We start from the raw sequence: 17,365 nt of genomic DNA, 5'->3' as shown, positions 1-17,365 counted from the left end.
CCCCCCTTGGAGAACTCCGACAGGAAAGAAGCCCCAAGAAGAGCAGTAGCATCAGGTCACACATAACAGCTGTCTCATTTCTTTCACTCCTAGGGGCCTTTTTCAGGTTTCTTTCTATTCTGGAGTGAGCCTGAGAGCACATTTTCCAAGAAAATCATCTATCTGATCCACATGTTCAAGTTAATTTGCAGAGAACTTTACAAATTATGAATTATTTCATCTCCTTTATAATTTCTCATTATCCAGTTACATTTCTTTGTGCTTTCTTCACCTAATTTTTGATTGAGCAAGTAAAACGTGATCTCTCTCTATATATTTTTAAAAATAATTGTTTCCCTAAAGAGTAGCTCTCAACATTTCTCAATCATTTCCCTTTTTTAATTTTCTTACTGAGTTCTAGCTTCATCTCTATTGTTTCCTTCTGCTTTCCTTTATTTTACTTTGTTGTTTGGTTTCCAACTTCTTGACTTGCACACTTCATTTATTTATTTTTATTATTTAATTACATCCCATGAGTTGTGATATCTGACTGTGTCATTTAGGAATTGCATTGGTTCCTACTAACAAAGAGACCCAACTTAGCAACTCTGGAGTTAGGAATTTTTTTCTCCAGAGGCAGGAAGTCCAAGGCCAGAATGGATGATGGCAGGATATTTCTGAGGAATATCTCTTTCATCTTTTCCATTTATCTACTTTTAGCATGCATTAGACACCTTAGGATTACAAAATGGCTAACCCAGCATCACATATGTCAAAAGTTCATTAGGTCAGCTGAGTCAACCTTTTTAAGGAGGTTTCCTGGAAGACCCACCCACCAATATTATTTTATATCTATCTCATTGGTGAGAACTTAATCATATAGCCAACCCCAACTACAAGGACAGATTGAGAAATAGGGATGTTAAGCTGGTCACTGACACTCTCAACAAAATCAGTGTCCTGTTGACACTGGGAAGGCAGCCAATAATTTCTACCACAGTAACGTTTTTAACATTATTTCCTAAGTAGCTTCAGTCTGTGGATTTGATTTCTTCTTTGATCCACGAGTTGTTTTTGAAAAAGTTTTTTCATATCCAGTACATCTGCTGTTGTGTTGTTTTGGCTTGGAGGGTCCCTATCTCTGTATGTTGTGAATTTCTACATGCACTGTAGTAAAAAAAAAATTAAGTTTCTACTATTCCTTCCTTTTTAAATGTACTGAGGTTTTCTTTGTGGGCAAATGTATGGATAATTTTTGTCAACATTTACTGGGTAATGGGTATAGTCTCTTTTTTTAAGGTATGGAATTCAAAATATATCCATATAATTTACCAATTTTTTAATTCAGCGACAGTACATCCTGATTTACTTAGTCTTTCCAATTTGTCTTGGGTCTGCCTGGTGCTGTCTCTTCTGTTTGATGATTATTCTTCTAAATATAAAACATGTTAGACATCCTCACCTCCAGGTTTACAAAGGGGAACAACTTAGAGAAGGACATTCATGTGCAAATCCATTTTTAACTCACCGACCCCAATGATTTCATGACACCTACTTTTATTTTCAGGCTTATCCTGACAGTATTAGGCAATTTCATTTTTAATCAACATTAAACAAGATATAATGGAAATTTGGATTCTCCAGCTTCCCTTTCCCATCCGATCACATTCCCCAGAGGAAACCAAGTGCAAATGTTAGTTGTTTCTCTAGTACTCACCTCTATGTTGCTCAGTAATATGCCTAAAATATGGGCGATGACATACCATACAGGCAAATTTCTCATTCTGTTAGCTTCTCAATAATATTAACTATATTTATATTATGATTACATATTAATAATCAACCAAAATAATATATAAGTATTATATAAATATTTATTCACTAAACAGCTACACTGTAGGCTATGGCCATCTTTCTTTACAAAACTTTTAACTTCTCTAGGGTTAGTATCTGATTGCTAGTCTCACTTGTCTTCTTCCCAATACACCTACCTATCCTTAAATCTTTTGTCAGCTACATCACGTTAGATGCTTACCAGTACTAATTTCAAAATAACCAAAACATCAGATAATTTGGTGATCTTTTCCCCTGGTGCCCTGCCCTCTGCTGCCTTCCATCCCTGAACCTTTCATTAGGGTCTTACATTGCTCTCTTCCTTCTGTGCTATACTGTGTCCAAAATTTCCTCTTTCTTAGTTTACCCAATTGGTCTGGGGGAGTTCACTTCTGGTAGCTTTTTAAGAGGTCCAAGGGAGTAAACTTTTTGAGTCCTTGGTGTTTTGAAAAATGTCTTTATTCAATGCTTAGTTTGATGATGGAGAGTCTAACTGGATTTAGAATTCAGGTTAGAAATAATTTTCCCTCTGATTTTTTAAAGAATTACTTTGTTATCTTGTACCTTCCAGGGATGCCATTAAGAATTCTTCTATTAGGGGGCACCTGGGTGGCTCAGTGGGTTAAAGCCTCTGCCTTCGGCTCAGGTCATGATCTCAGGGTCCTGGGATCGAGCCCCTTGTCGGGCTCTCTGCTCAGCAGGGAGCCTGCTTCCCTTCCTCTCTCTCTGCCAGCCTCTCTGCCTACCTGTGATCTCTGTCTGTCAAATAAATAAAGAAAAAAAAGAATTCTTCTATTAGGACAGCCTTTCCTCTGTGTGTGCCCTGTGTACTCTTCTCTGACAGCTTTTAGGACCTTTTCTTCATCCCTACTGTGGTTGAAATTTCACCTGATGTATCCTAGTGAGGGTCTTTTGGGGTTGTTGTTGTTGTTTTTTTAAGATTTTATTTGTTTATTTGACAGAGATAGTGAGAGAAGGAACATAGCAGAGGCAGGAGAGAGAGAAGCAGGTTTCCCACTGAGCAGGGAGCCCGAAGCGGGGCTCGATCCCAGGACCCTGAGATCATGACCTGAACCGAAGGCAGACACTTAACGACTGAGCAACCCAGGGGCTCCATGAGTGAGGGTTTTATAAAATATGGGTGCTTGGGGTGCCTGGATGGCTAAGTCAGTTGAGTGTCTGCCTTCAGCTCAGGTCATGATCTGAGTCCTGGGATCAAGCCCCACTTTGGGCTCCCTGCTCAGTGGAGAGCCTGCTTCTCCCTCTGACTGCTTATGCTTTTTCTCTCTCATTCTCATTCTATCTCAAATAAATAAATAAATTTTTTTTAATGGGCACTTAATATACTTCTCCAATTTGGAAATTCATGTCATTAGTTCTATTAAATGTTCTGGTGTTATTTCTGTGATAATGTTCAGAGAACCATTTTATTTTGCTATCTTAATACTAAGATATTAGTAATGTTGTATCTTTCACACTGAGTTTCAACTTTTTGGATTTTTTTTTTCCTCAACTACTTCTCAACTCTGTCTTTTTAGTTTTTCTTTTTTGAGAGCTACATCCTCACCTTCTCCTAAAATTCAAGTATTTCATTTGTAATCCCCAATATCTCCTTCTTATTCTCTAATTGGTTCTGTTGCATTCTAAATGCTATTCTCATTTTAGACATGAAATAGCTTCTCTCTCTCTCTCTCTCTGAAGATACTTTAACTTTTTTCAAAAGAAAAAAATTTTTTTTTCCTGCTTTCTGCAATAGGTCCATCTTCTGTAAGGTTTCTCATTGCCGGTCTGTTTTGGTCCTTTCTTTCCTGTTGAAGCTTTTCCTAAGAGGACTCAGATCCTTGGCCGTCCAATCCTATTGAACAGTACAGTCCTAAAAGCAGATTGGAGCCTCTGTAAGCATGAAGAGGAGTTATTAGCTGGTGAGCTTCAAGGAATAGGGTGTACCAAGATTTGCAATGAGGGACACGCACATTTCTGTCATTTCTGTATCTGGGGCGTTTTTTTCTGGACTGGTCTGATTTCTCAAGGAAAGAATCTGGGGCTGCACGAGCTTGGCTACTGGTGTCAGGGAACAGGGCAGGGGAAGAGCATGGAGGTCCCAGCTCTCATTCAACCCCCTCTGTTTTCAGCTGTCCCTATCTGCTTCCAAGATCAGTTTCTCCAGGGAACAGACCTCCAGCCTGCTCATCAGGGTGGGGAGGAGGAGCAGAGGCAGATGGAGGTCTAGATACCAGGGTGTATAGAGAGCCCTGGAGAGCTGGTTGTTCAAGGCACTCACATAATTCCCTAGGTTTCAGCCCCTCATCCCTGCCTCCTAGGGCAACGGACGCCTTCCATCTCTGAGCCTCCCAGGGGCTCTGCAGGGAAGCCACCTCATCTCTCCACCACCACCAACTCAAGGGCCTGTTCCTCCACTGGTGAGCTAGCTCTCCTCCACGAGGTCTGCCATTCCTTGTCTTCGAAGCTTGAAACACTCTTGTGCCTTTACTATCTTCCCAGTGGAATTCTGAAAAAGGGATACATCTCCTGCCTGTAAACTGATCTAGCCTGACAAGGCTAATAACATTTTCAAAATACTTCAAAACTAGGACAAAAACAGCAAGCGTGTCTTAGACTGCGGAAGCAATGCACAGAGGCCAAGACCAGAATGCCTGGGTGTGCCCCGGTCCCGTACGTGAGCAACACTGGCCCGTGTTATTCTGGATCTTTACAAGTGTTTGCACTCATTAAAGTTTATAACAAATACTTTTTTCAACAGAAGAGTTTCTAAGCAAACAAATGTGTTCACTGCAATGTTTTGTTTATGATATTTGCTAAATGGGGTCACATTTTACTCACCAATAATCTCTTCTGTGCTGACTCTGAGTTTTCTATGAAAATATTCCTCCTAATATTTATTAATAAAATTCTTTTCTAGGGTTTTACAGCCCCTTTCATTAGCTGTTGCTACTACAGTCAACACTAATTACATTTCAATCTTTGAATAAGGCCACCTTGGTTTATTATAATCTTAGCTCCCTGTTAGCAAATTAATCCGCATATTTGAATTTCATGAAATGTCCACAATTTACATTTCCTTGACAACAAACCTCAATCCAATATTTTCACAGAATGACATTTCCCGGCTGGGCACTGGTGTTTTAAACAAATGTGGATTTCCTTCCCAAGCACAGTGTAAACACTGAATTAATGAATGAATTCAAGGACAGCTGTTCATTTTCAGACACCAGGCCCCGCTACAATCCTAATGCTCTCCGCAGAACACACTTCTCGGCTGGGGACGAAGCCCAACCAAGGACTTACATAATTTGGCAATAAATGCAGACCAATTGCCAGGAAGTAACATTGTGGCACTTGGCAAATAAAAGTGGTGTTTTGGAGTGGAAATAATGCTTTCGGAAAAGACCATTAAATGATGATAATTGCTTTAGTTAGCGAGATCAGGGAGTGTGTTTCTGAGTAAGAACAAAGAGCTTAGCACTTGGAAGAACTACGAACATATGTCAGACAGAAACATTTCCTCTCTCTGGGACATCACATTTTATCAGCTGGGCACAGAGATTAGTCACAATGCTGGGTCACACATCGCCACCTCATTGCTCTAATTCCCCATGGCACCCCCAAAACCTGGAAACCTATTCACCAGCCCCTCCAAAGGCCCTGCCAGCTACCGTGGAAACAGAGTTAGGCATTCGGAAATGTCTCCACCACGGCTGGCCCTCCCTCCTGAGGCTGACAGTCCCCACGAGCCAGGCCAGGCTGGCCCAATCACCCAGCAAGGCTCCTGGCATGGAAAAGGGATTCTGTGGATGTCTGCTTGGAATGAGTAACTCCCGTTTTATCATACAAGTCACTTAAAAGAGCGCTTCAACTAGGAACTTCAACTAGGTAAAAGTGAGAAATCAGACTGAGAAAAGCCAAAGATTAGCAAAATGCTTACTAGTTTTTAAATGTACTTATTCCCGGGGCACCTGGGTTGCTCAGTGGGTTAAGCCTCTGCCTTCAGCTCAGGTCATGATCTCAGGATCCCTGCTGAGCAGGGAGCTTTGCCCTCTCCCTCTGCCTGCTGCTGTGCCTACTTGTGATCTTTCTCTCTGTCAAATAAATAAATAAAATCCTTAGAAATAAATAAATAATGTGCTTATTCCCAAACATGACAGAAAGAGGCAGTCTTACCTAAACTAAGCTTTACATTCTTTCTTTTCTTCTTTCCTATCTACCTATCAGTTCTGTGGTGCAAACATAGGAAACTGAACAAACTTTTAAGGTTTCGAAGGAAATGTCTTCACACAGTCAAGACTCTGGAAAACTGGGGCGCCTGGGTGGCTCAGTTGGTTAAGCAACCGCCTTCGGCTCAGGTCACGGTCCCAGAGTCCCAGGATCGAGTCCCACATCAGGCTCCCAGCTCCATGGGGAGTCTGCTTCTCCCTCTGACCTTCCCGCCTCTCATGCTCTCTCTCACTGTCTCTCTCTCAAATAAATAAATAAAAATCTTTAAAAAAAAAAAAAAAAGACTCTGGAAAACTCCCTGGGAAAACCATTTCAAAAATAAAGTCTGAGGTTTGAAAATGAAGGGAGAGTGCTGACTAACCTACAGAGTTCAGTATGGTTTGAGTAAGATGAGAAGGACAAGCAACATCTTTTTTTTTTTTTTTTAAGATTTTATTTATTTATTTGACAGAGAGAAATCACAATTAGATGGAGAGGCAGACAGAGAGAGAGAGAGAGAGGGAAGCAGGCTCCTCGCTGAGCAGAGAGCCCGATGCGGGACTCGATCCCAGGACCCTGAGATCATGACCTGAGCCGAAGGCAGCGGCTTAACCCACTGAGCCACCCAGGCGCCCCGACAAGCAACATCTTAAATGAGAATGAAGAGGGGCGCCTGGTGGCTCAGTGGATGAAAGCCTCTGCCTTCGACTTGGGTCATGACCCCAGGGTTCTGGGATCGAGACCCACACCGGGTTCTTTGCTATGCAAGGAGCCTGCTTCCTCCTCTCTCTCTCTCTGCCTGCCTCTCTGCCTACCTGTGATCTCTGCCAAATGGATAAATAAATCTTTAAAAAAAAAAAAAAAAATGAGAATGACGACCAAAAATTTTCCATCTGGGGGAAAAATTTTAAAATTAAATTTTTAATACTATGTGCTGCAGCTTCCCCCTAAATCTATCCACTTCACACCAAAAGTAAGTGGATAAAGAGAACGGGGAGGAAAAAAGCCTATCGAAAGACTCTTTTTATACTAAGGATAGATGTTTTGGAGAATCCACCAGGAGTATAAGGATCGGGGGCCACAAGGACTAACCAATCTGATCACACTCGGGCTGGAGCACAGCACCCGGCTGGCTTTCCAGGGACCCCCATGTCTCCTCTGGAAGTCTGCTCTCTCCTGTCCCCACAGATGGTCCCAGTACATCCTTCTCTGTTCCACTTTTGTCCATTTTGATTCCACTCCTCTTTCCTTACTTACCTGGTTAGCATGTGTGTTACCAATATATTTATAATGTTCTTTTCTTCCTAACTTTATTTTTTTTAAAGATTTTATTTATTTGTTGGTTTGTTTGATTGTTGGAAAGAGAGAGAGACAGAGAGCACAAGCGGGGGAGTGGCAGGCAGAGGGAGAAGGAGAAGCAGCCTCCCTGCTGAGCAAAGAGGCAGATGCAGGACTAGGCCCCAAGACCCTGGGATGGTGACCTGAGCCAAAGGCAAATGCTTAACCGACTGGGCCACCCAGGTGTCCCTTTTCTTCCTAACTTTAATTCTAAAATTTGGTGACTGACATTTTATATTTGACATGGTCTCTGAAAGAAAATACAAAATTCATGTCCAAATAATGTTGAAGATATATTATTCATTCTTTTTCACCTCTTGACCCTGAAGCGATTTCTAAAATGTTCTCCCCACAAGAGACGGAAGCTGACGGTTGTGAGGACAAGCAATGGAGCCCAGCACCCAGGTGCAGCGGCGGGGGGGAACGTGTCTGACATTTGAGTCCAGTCCAATCCTGGCTCTGGACAGTTTCTTTAACATCTCTGAGTGTTTCCCTATCTCTAGAGTCAGATTACTGATGATGACTGCATAAGGTAATAGAGAATATTAAATCATATACTGTCGGCTAAAGGAAATAACAGAAAATCATAAGCAAAAAAAATTTAATATGGCGCTTACGGCCTCAAGAAAGCTAAGTTCTTGGGGCACCTGGGTGACTCAATCTGTTTAGCAGCTGACTCTTGATTTCAGCTCAGGTCATGATCTCTGGGTTGTGAGATAGAGCCCCGTGTTGCATTCCACACCAAGGTTCTCTCTCTCCCTCTGCCCCTCCCCCACTATCTTAAAAATAAATAAATAAATAAAATTTTAAATTTTAAATTTAAATTTAAAAAAAAAACTAACTTGGATCATAAAATAATTGCTCCAAGAATAAATGTCTTTGTTGCCAGGCGCACAGAAAAGACCTTAACCAGAGAGACCCATGACATTTGCTATATGGAGTAGAAGCCCAAACACATAGACACAAGGTTACCTATCACTGCTTTTTGCTATAAGCCAACCTCGAGCCCCCAAATCCTCAACACCGCCCTCCCATTGTCACTGACAATCCGTGTAGACATAAAATAAAACCTACCTGCCGTTCCTGACACGACACTTACCTACAACTATCTACACTGAAGCCAAATATCCAAGAAATTCACCTCCTAAAACCTAGGGGCATCTTCTTACGTTTCCCGAGACACTTCTCCAGTCTTGTCACTACGTCACAGTCAACTTCGCACCCTGGGGTGCTCCTCAAGTTCCGCGCATACATTAGGCTCACATTCCCACTACTGCCATTAGAACATTCTACCCGGCCACCAAGAGGCCACCACTGACACAGGTACCCAGCAAGAGAAGCTTCGATCCTCACCCTGTTACTATGACCTTGACTTCAAACACTTTCTTCCTCCATTAAAAATGATCTCCCTTCAGCTACAAAAACCTTGTCAGCTACCCCCACAAGGCCTGCCCGCTCTGGATTCCAGGACAGTCCACCTTACCCCGCTCCACATGGTCACGGCTCCTCTATTAATCGGTTCTGTCCCAACCGCTGCATTTTAAGTTTCTCAAATGCACATGGTGGCTGCACCGTGCCACAGCAGGTATTGGAAGCTTTCTCTGTAACCTGTCTGTTCAGAGCCTCCCAACCCCTATTTTCTCCCTTTTAGGGATGTGTCAACGTTTGATTGGCCAGTGATTTCCCCCAAGGTCACACCTCGCTCAGGGGCAGCGATGGATTTAAGCCCAGACCCTCTGTCCCAAAGACCTGAGCTCTTTCTGGGGCAGGGATCACGTTTTCATTCTTCTGCCTCCCACAGCATCTGACACAATCACACTGGCGTGGTCACTGGAAAGCTGTGGAAAACGCACCCCCATGTCCCACCGTACCAGCATCCAGCAAGCCAGCCTCTGTGGACTGTCAGATGTCAGGAGCGGTGTTACTCTCCAAGGAGGCCTTCCTCTGGCACCTAGGACAGTGTCTTGCACGTAGCAGGCACCAAATGAACGAATAAATGAACTAAAATTAATAAAGTATGCACAACGCACATAGGCTTTTTAAAAAATTTGAACAGGGACGCCTGGGTGGCTCAGTTGGTTAAGCAGCTGCCTTCGGCTCAGGTCATGATCCCAGCATCCTGGGATCGAGTCCCACATCAGGCTCCTTGCTCCAAAGGGAGCCTGCTTCTCCCTCTGACTCTGCCTTCCACTCTGTCTGCCTGTGCTCGCTCTCTCTCTCTCTCTCTCTGACAAATAAATAAATAAAATCTTTTAAAAAATAAAATAAATAGATAAATAAATAAATAAATGAAATAAAATAAAAAATTTGAACAATATTTTAAAAGCCCAATCTTTCCCATATCAAATCTCCTATCCCACCGTTCCTGGGTGCTCCTATCTCCAGCTGTTATTTGAGTCACTTTTTTAATTTAAAGATTTTAGTTATTCATTGGAGAGAAAGACAGAGAGTGTGCATGATCAGGGAGGGACTGCGGGGGGAGGGGGCAAAGGAAGAGGGAGGAGCAGACCGCCCCGTGGGGCCTGACTCAGGGCTCGATCCTAAGACCATGAGATCAGGACCCTGAACTGAAGGCAGATGCTTAATCCACTGAGCCACCCAGGTGCTGCTGTGTCACTGCTTACTTAACACACTAGAACCTGATCAGATCACTGTGGCTTTTTTCCCCATCCCCAGCAGCCGCGTTTATAAGACGCACGTACTTCAAAACAGAAAATGGGCCCTGGGTTATCAAGCATCTCCTCAGGGAGGTAAAAGGGACACTGGAATTCCAACAATGCCAGCTGCAACCAGCCCGGTTCCCAGAACTCCCCCAAACACGACCGCTGCAAAGGGAATTCCAAAGCCAAACATTCGCCCCTGGAATATACGGTATGTCTTCTGCAAAGCATCTCCTCCTGGTCACTCAAAGTAAGGTTAACCAGGGAAATCTGGCCGTCTTTTTCCTCATCAGGGAAAAGATGGCGGCCACTGGCATCCTGAGCACATCACGCCAAACGACTGCAAGGGTCCATGGTATGCAGCCTTCCCACCTCCCTGCACCCATCAATTCCTAAACCAACCAAGTGCCCTAAATGCACCCCTCAGTTGTTTGCACAGGACCCAGAAAGCAAGGCTCTAAGTGACAGGCACCTGGATTTGCCCACAGACGCTTCCTGAGTCCCACACAGCAGGACTGCTAAAAGCAAACGGAAGATCACACTGGGTAGCCACCCCAAAATCTTAAAATATATAATAAAAATAAACCTAAAGTAGCACAATTATCATATGAGCTCACTGAGATGAGGAATTTGAGAGGCAGGGCGGGGGGTGGGGTGCTGATGGGGTTGGGAAGGAAAAAAATGAAACAAGATGGGACCGGGAGGGAAACAAACCATAAGAGACTCTTAATCTCACAAAACAAACTGAGGGTTGCGGTGGAGGGGGTGGTGGTTGGGTTATGGACATTGTGCTATGGTGAGTGCTGTGAAATGTGTAAGCCTGATGAATCACAGACCTGCACCCCTGGGGCAAAAAATACATTATATGTTAATAAAGAATTAAAAAAAAAAAAAAAACTAAAGTAACAACCCAGCAGATTTCCACATGCATAAATGCAGGTTGTCTGTTAGCCATTCAGTCTCACCCCCCAGCGGCTGATGGTACCACGAGTCAGATAAACTCCGGATGGACGACAATGGGCGACAAGGGAAGGGGGGGGACTATCCCAGGGCCCAAAGTCACGCCAAACAGGCTGCATCTTGCTCTCACCGGTTACTCAGGTTAACTGGAGAACGGAAAGTTCTTTGAGATAATCTGGGCATTTCTGAAGTCCTTTCCCTGCTTTTCCCTTCCTGAAGCACTCCCACCCCCCCTCATCTCCAACTTCTACTCTCTGTCTTCTGCCCCAGTCTCCCCATGGCTGAGCCCGTTAGCACAAGAGTCTCAACTTACATTTGGAAGCTGCTGCGGTGTGAATACTTGTATCTCCCCCACCTTCCCAAATTCATGTTGAATTCCTAACCGCCAAAGATGGTGGTACTAGGAGGTCGGGCCCCTGGGAGGTGCTTAGACTCTCAGGAATGGCATTAGTGTTCTCTTAAAAGAGACCCCAGAAAATCCCCTAGCCCTTTCCACCTCATGAGGACCCAGCAAGGAGGCATCAGCCCTGAACCGGGAAGAGGGCCTTTACCAGAAGGGGACATGCAGGCACCTTGATCTTGGACTTCCAAAACTGTGGGGAATCCACTTCTGTGGTTTATAAACAACCCAGTCTCTGGATCAGAGCAGCCTGAAGGGTTGACGGCAGAAATGAACAGGATAGAAACAAACGCATAGATTCAAATGAAATGGGTGGGGAACCAACACTCACAGCTCCTTTCAAGGCAAAGAATCGATCTCCTCTTGGGTCTCATTTCCCAAGTGCAAAATCCACCTCCCTCCCCAGTCTCGAGGGGCCAGAAGCACCTAAAGCAAAAGTCAGAAGAGGGAGCTTTTCTGCCTGCCCGCCTGCCTTCTTAACCCCAGCCCCAGCACGGGTGGGGCTGTCTTTGTTTATGCAGAACCACAGAAATATCATCACTTTATGCAGATGTCTCGGGTACAGAAGTTTCACAATTCAGGATGCTCTTCAATAATTAGAAATCGAAGCAGTCACCAGAAACAGAAGGTTCCATTACGTAAATAAACAAAAGTAATACTTTTTTAGCCTTTTGGGGTTTGTCAGGATATTCTTTGGTATTCATAAGAATACGGGTATTTTTAAATTTCACTCTCTTGAAAGCATGCTAAAAAAGCCCACTCAGAGCCACACTATCTTTATTGTGTTAAAAATACCTTTGCACAAGCAGTTTGCGATGTTGAAACCTATTCCTAGGTGTCCCTATTTTAGTCTTTTGCAAGCTTGTATCAGTACATGTCCTCAAAGAAAAAATTCTCAACTTTTATCATTCTTATGATAGCATACAGCCAAACCAAATCTGTACATTCAACAAAGTATGTTTAAGAAGCCAATACAATTCAAACTCACAACACAAATTTAATACTGAGGATAAAGTTCATTTTGCTGAAACTGAATCACCATATATTGTGAGAGCAAGACAGTGACCCTACAGTCCAGGCAGGTCCTCCTGGTCTCACGGCGCACGTGTCACCTTGTATAAGCCTCGGTGCCCTTTCTTTATTCAAACGACTGCGTAAACCTTCCTTTGGGCCACCTGCCACAAAACTACCAGGTCTTCCTGTGATGCAACAGCCTCATTTACATGCCCACAGTATCTCGGTTTTTCTTCCGATAGGTCATGATAATTAAAATACACTAATAATACCTGAAGCCCAGCCCTTGTAAACGTAGCCATTGGAACTGAGTGTTGGTATCCACAGGCGACCCGGTCACTGAGGATATGCTGACCCTAACCTTCTGTTTAGTCACACCCAGGTTCTCATGGAGAGCCTCTCTCAGGGCTAGGCCCCCTCCCACCACAGAACTTCAAACAAGTTATTCAAACACTGACAAGTGCTGTGAAGAAAATGAGGCAGGGCAAGGAGAGAACAAGGTGGTGGTGAAGACCGGTCTGGGCTACCATGGTCGAGGAAGGCCTCTCTGGAAGGGGAAGAGTTGACTGCAAGGCTAGGGGGAGGCCTTTGCAAGCTGCGTGAGCGCCAGGTAGACAGAAGAGCAAGTCTAGAGTTCCCAAGAACGGGATGTCCTATAGGAGTTGGAAAATTGGCAATAAAGTCAACTCGGCCAGAACAAATTGAGAGGGGAGGAGGAAAGGTGTCGGGGAGGGCAGAGAAGAGGGCAGAAACCAAATTATGGGGATGTGCGGGCATCCAAGAGGGCTCTGGGTCTCATCCCAAGTCAGGTGGTGGGACACTGACACCAACGCGAGTCAAATGTTCGTGAAAGCCAGGGGCTGGGTGAGCTCCCCTAGGAGGTAACGCAGATGGAGAGGCTGAGGACAGAGCCCTGGGGCCTTGCTGTGTAGTGTGCTCCTGGACTAGAGTCACAGCGTCCCCTGAGAGCCCCACGCAGACCCAGCGAATCATGATGGGCATTTAAGGAGATCCAAGGAGGGCCTAGGCCCATGGCTGCAACACTGAGAAGAGAAGGAACAGACGGATACCAGAGCAGGGACAGCCAGGGGAAGGGAGAAAACCAGGGAGTGTGGTGGCCTACAAGCCTGCAGAAGCTAGTGTTTCCAAAAGGAAGGAGGGTCCTTGAGCCAAACACTGCTACTAAGCCGATGAAGACTAGGGAGCATTGCTGTTTTAATTAAGCAGCACGGAGATCAAAGTGACCTTGGTGAGAACTCTCTCGCTGACTAGGAAGGCAGGGAAACCTGACCACAGTTGGCAGCAGCAAAACACAGCAAAGACAACTCTTTCAAGGAATGTCAATTATCACAGAAAGGAAAATACAAAAATACAGGCAGTTGCGGAAAAAATTAGATGCCTCCCTTGCCCAGCCCACTCCCCTCCGCCCCAGTAGGAGATCTCCGGTGGATGTGCTCCCAATTGCTCAGGAATGCAACTGCAGCCTCGGAGGTGCCAATGAAACGCAAAACCTGGTATTCACGCTCGAAAGATCCTGAGCCAGACCTTCCCTAATTTTATGGAATATTACTTCTCTCCCTCCCTCTGGCAGTTGCCCGTTGTCCTGGTTGTGGCTGAACCTCCGAGGCTGCGCCAAGAGCAGCTGAAGCGGTATGGTCTGCATTTAATTTAGACCAACAGTAGAAGTCCATGGAAATACCTTTTCACCCTGGCAATGCCAGAAAAGACAGAAATAAATCCAGCCTAGAAGAATCCAGAGGGAAAGAAGTCACTCCTTTTCCCTCTCCTCTACAAAACCCCTTGACTTATCCATGCCCATGCCCAAGCAGAGGAGAACCTACTAGAATCATGTTCTAAAGGTAAAAAAGGCTTTCAGAGACCATGTAGCATACCCCTGACTGCTGTTAGATGAACCACTTTCAAGCTCCTTAGTTCTCAGCTTTGAGACCCTAACTGCTGCTCTGGGATCCAGCCCCACCTCCATTACCACTTCTCCCACACCGGTAACACAGGAGCAGCAATTCCAGTTTACTTTCCTCTGCCTGCTCCCAATATTGACCTTAGTCCCCCATCTCTGTTTCATTGTCCCACAACTCACCCCGCGGGAGCCCTCCTTGCATTCACAAGAATGACAATAATGTAATTAACTCTTAAACACTCACACTGTGTACCAAGTACTCTTCTAAGTGCTCGAATACTAAACATTAACCTTCTGAACTGTCATGTCCAAAACTAACCTCTGGACATTAGCCTAATGTTGAACATTAACACACACACTTTAATTTGGATGGGTCAGTGATGACCGTATAGAAAAATACCACAAGAAGTGAATTTACTTAAAGGTCTCCTTTTTCTCCTAGGGGCTCAATTTAGAAAGGTTTTGTAATAAAACCCAAAGTATAATTTGTTTTCCTGGCTGGCTCTCCCCAGCTGGAACCTTCTCTGAGTCATCGTGGTGGAAATCATGGTGTGAAGCTATGGCAAATTCACTCTGTACACTTTGACTGTCCTGAGGGTGGCAGGAAGCAGACATTCGTATCAACACAGGTGCCAAGTCGTGAAATGAAACAGGCAATAAAAAGTAAATAACTTTTTTGAACCCTAGACATGAAAAAGATCACTACAAAGGGAAGAGAAAAAATGAAGAGGAAAAAGGAAGAAACACAAAAGGAAAACAATGAAAGGAAGTCCCTCCCTGGCAGTTAAGAGCTCTTGTTTTTTTTAATCGCCCATCTGGCAGAGTTGAGGGCCATCGTACATTTCTCTGGAGCGTCAGGTACGTTTCTCTAGGCTTGCCGTTATTTCCTATGCCACTGACAGCTCCTGTGATTTCTGCTTCCACGGGATGAGCAGACAGCTGTAAGGCAAAGACACAATGATCTTCTAAAGAAGCTAAAGACACCTCACAATAAAAGTAGAAACGTGGAGAACTTACAGCAGCATCCCAGAGAAAAATCAGCCTCGAGGAAGCCTCAGTCTTTAGTGAGGATATTTTATCAATCACATCCACGTTGCAAAGTTAGGGTTCACCAAGCACTTCCAAGCTCATGATCTTGGGCAGGACAGCAGCACGTGATGCTGTCTGCCTGACCACAGTGAAGAGCTGGGACTCGAGTCCAGCTCAGAGCCCCTGGAGAGTATGCTTCCTGCTTCTAAAACCAGGCCCTCCTGTTCTCTCATGGGATCGGTATGCTTGGGGAACAGGGTTATGTTTTTCTCCAACTAAGTGATTATAATCTCTCCACTGAGCAGCATTCCCTTGACCCTAATGCTTATTTTTTGCCGAAAGTGTACCATCATAGCATCAGACAATTGAAATAGAGGCTTTATCCTTGAGATTTCAGACATAAATGGACCTAGACCCATCTCTTACCCCAGATCACTGGTGGAAAGGGAGGTCTTTTGTTGTTTAGAGGTAGAAAGGGAATCAGTGATTTGGTTTAAGAAAGGGTCCCTCAACAGTGCAGGGGTGCCTGCCTTTCTTCTAGAGAGTGGGACATTAGCCTGCTCACCACAAAACACTGCAGGCTGAGTGGATGAAACAACAGAAATTTCTCTCTCATGTCTCTGGAGGCTGGGAAGTCCAAGATCAAGGTACTGACCAATTCAGTTCCTGATGACAGCTCTCTTCCTGGCAGATGGCAGACTTCTCACTGGGTTAGCACAGGGCCCCTCCTCAGTGCCTGTGTGGGAAGAGAGATCCCTCTCTCTTCCTCTTCTTCCAAAACTACCAATCCCACCGAGAGGGCCCCACCCTTATGACCTAACTTGATCTAACCCTAATTACTTCCGAAAGGCCCCATCTCCAAAAGCCATCACATCTAGGGTTAGGATTTGAAGGGAACACAAACACGTAGTTCCTGGCAAGTGAGTAGGGACAAAGGGAAGCAGAGGGAGAAAAGATTATGAGAATCCTGTCACCCAGTGGCAAGGAACCCCCACACATTTGGGAGATATAATTAAATATCTCCAAGTTTTTTCTAACTCTGTTCCCTGACAACTGAGTCTTCAACTCCCCATTTCTCTCTCCTAGAGAGCCATCAGACTGAATCTAGCTGTATTACGAATGTATGAAACAACTTCACAGAAGGGGGTGAGGAGAAAAGGAAATGATCTAAGTAACTCTAGAAATGAGTGGAGCCCAAAAGCAAAAGGAACGATACACAGGTATTTTAGGGTAGTTGATAAAGTTGTTTCCCAAGAGGAATGTATCGACAATGATGAAACCACTATACGTGTATACTCTGGATAAACAGTTAAGTCAATGGATGGCAGATGGTGGGGGTCTTACTTCTCCCTGTTAGAGGTAGAAGGCTACATATTTGCAAGAGAAGAAGGCTAGAATGATCTTGTGATAGTGGATTCCACTTGGAGACACCAGTGTGATCTCGTTTAGCTCGATATCAATACAGATAGTTACATATTTATAAATACAGTATATACATATTTTTCCTTGCTCTGTCAGTCAAGACGGCTTAGGAGCAACAATACTGCAGTAGCAATGCACACACCTAGCACCCACGTCTTGGTTTGTAACACTGATAGATGATCTGGTAAAAGGAACCAGGGCTCCTTGAAGAAATGGCCACTTCCAGGACTGGGGCAGGAAACATACAAGAGGGCCTGGAGCCTCTTGTAGTGCCAGAATGTAAGTAAGGGCTTTAATTGGGGGAGGGGGATGGAGGAACCATGAGAGACTGTGGACTCTGAGAAACAAACTGAGGGTTTTGGAGGGGGGGCGGTGCTGTGTAAGCCTGGTGGTAGCTATTAAGGATGGCACGTATTGCATGTAGCACTGGGTGTGGTGCATAAACAATGAACCTTGGAACACTGAAAAAATAAAATTAAATTAAAGTGCTCTAAAAAATTTTTTTTAATTTTTTTTTTTTAAAACCCACAATGCTTATAGTAACGGAGATATATGTTGGACATATGGGGTTTCCAATGGCCAAAGCTGAAACACTTTGAG

At 44.4% G+C, this 17,365-nt stretch overlaps 1 protein-coding gene across 3 annotated transcripts in view; it reads right to left on the bottom strand.

Moving 5' to 3' along the window:
- CGNL1 (cingulin like 1) overlaps positions 1-17,365 on the bottom strand; it is a 162,055-nt gene that overhangs the window by 100,616 nt on the left and 44,074 nt on the right. The gene's annotated exons all lie outside the window — the stretch shown is intronic.

The sequence above is a fragment of the Mustela nigripes genome, chromosome 13 (genome assembly GCF_022355385.1).
Source record: "Mustela nigripes isolate SB6536 chromosome 13, MUSNIG.SB6536, whole genome shotgun sequence".
NCBI lineage: Eukaryota > Metazoa > Chordata > Mammalia > Carnivora > Mustelidae > Mustela > Mustela nigripes.
This window is presented reverse-complemented; position numbering and strand designations above follow the sequence as displayed.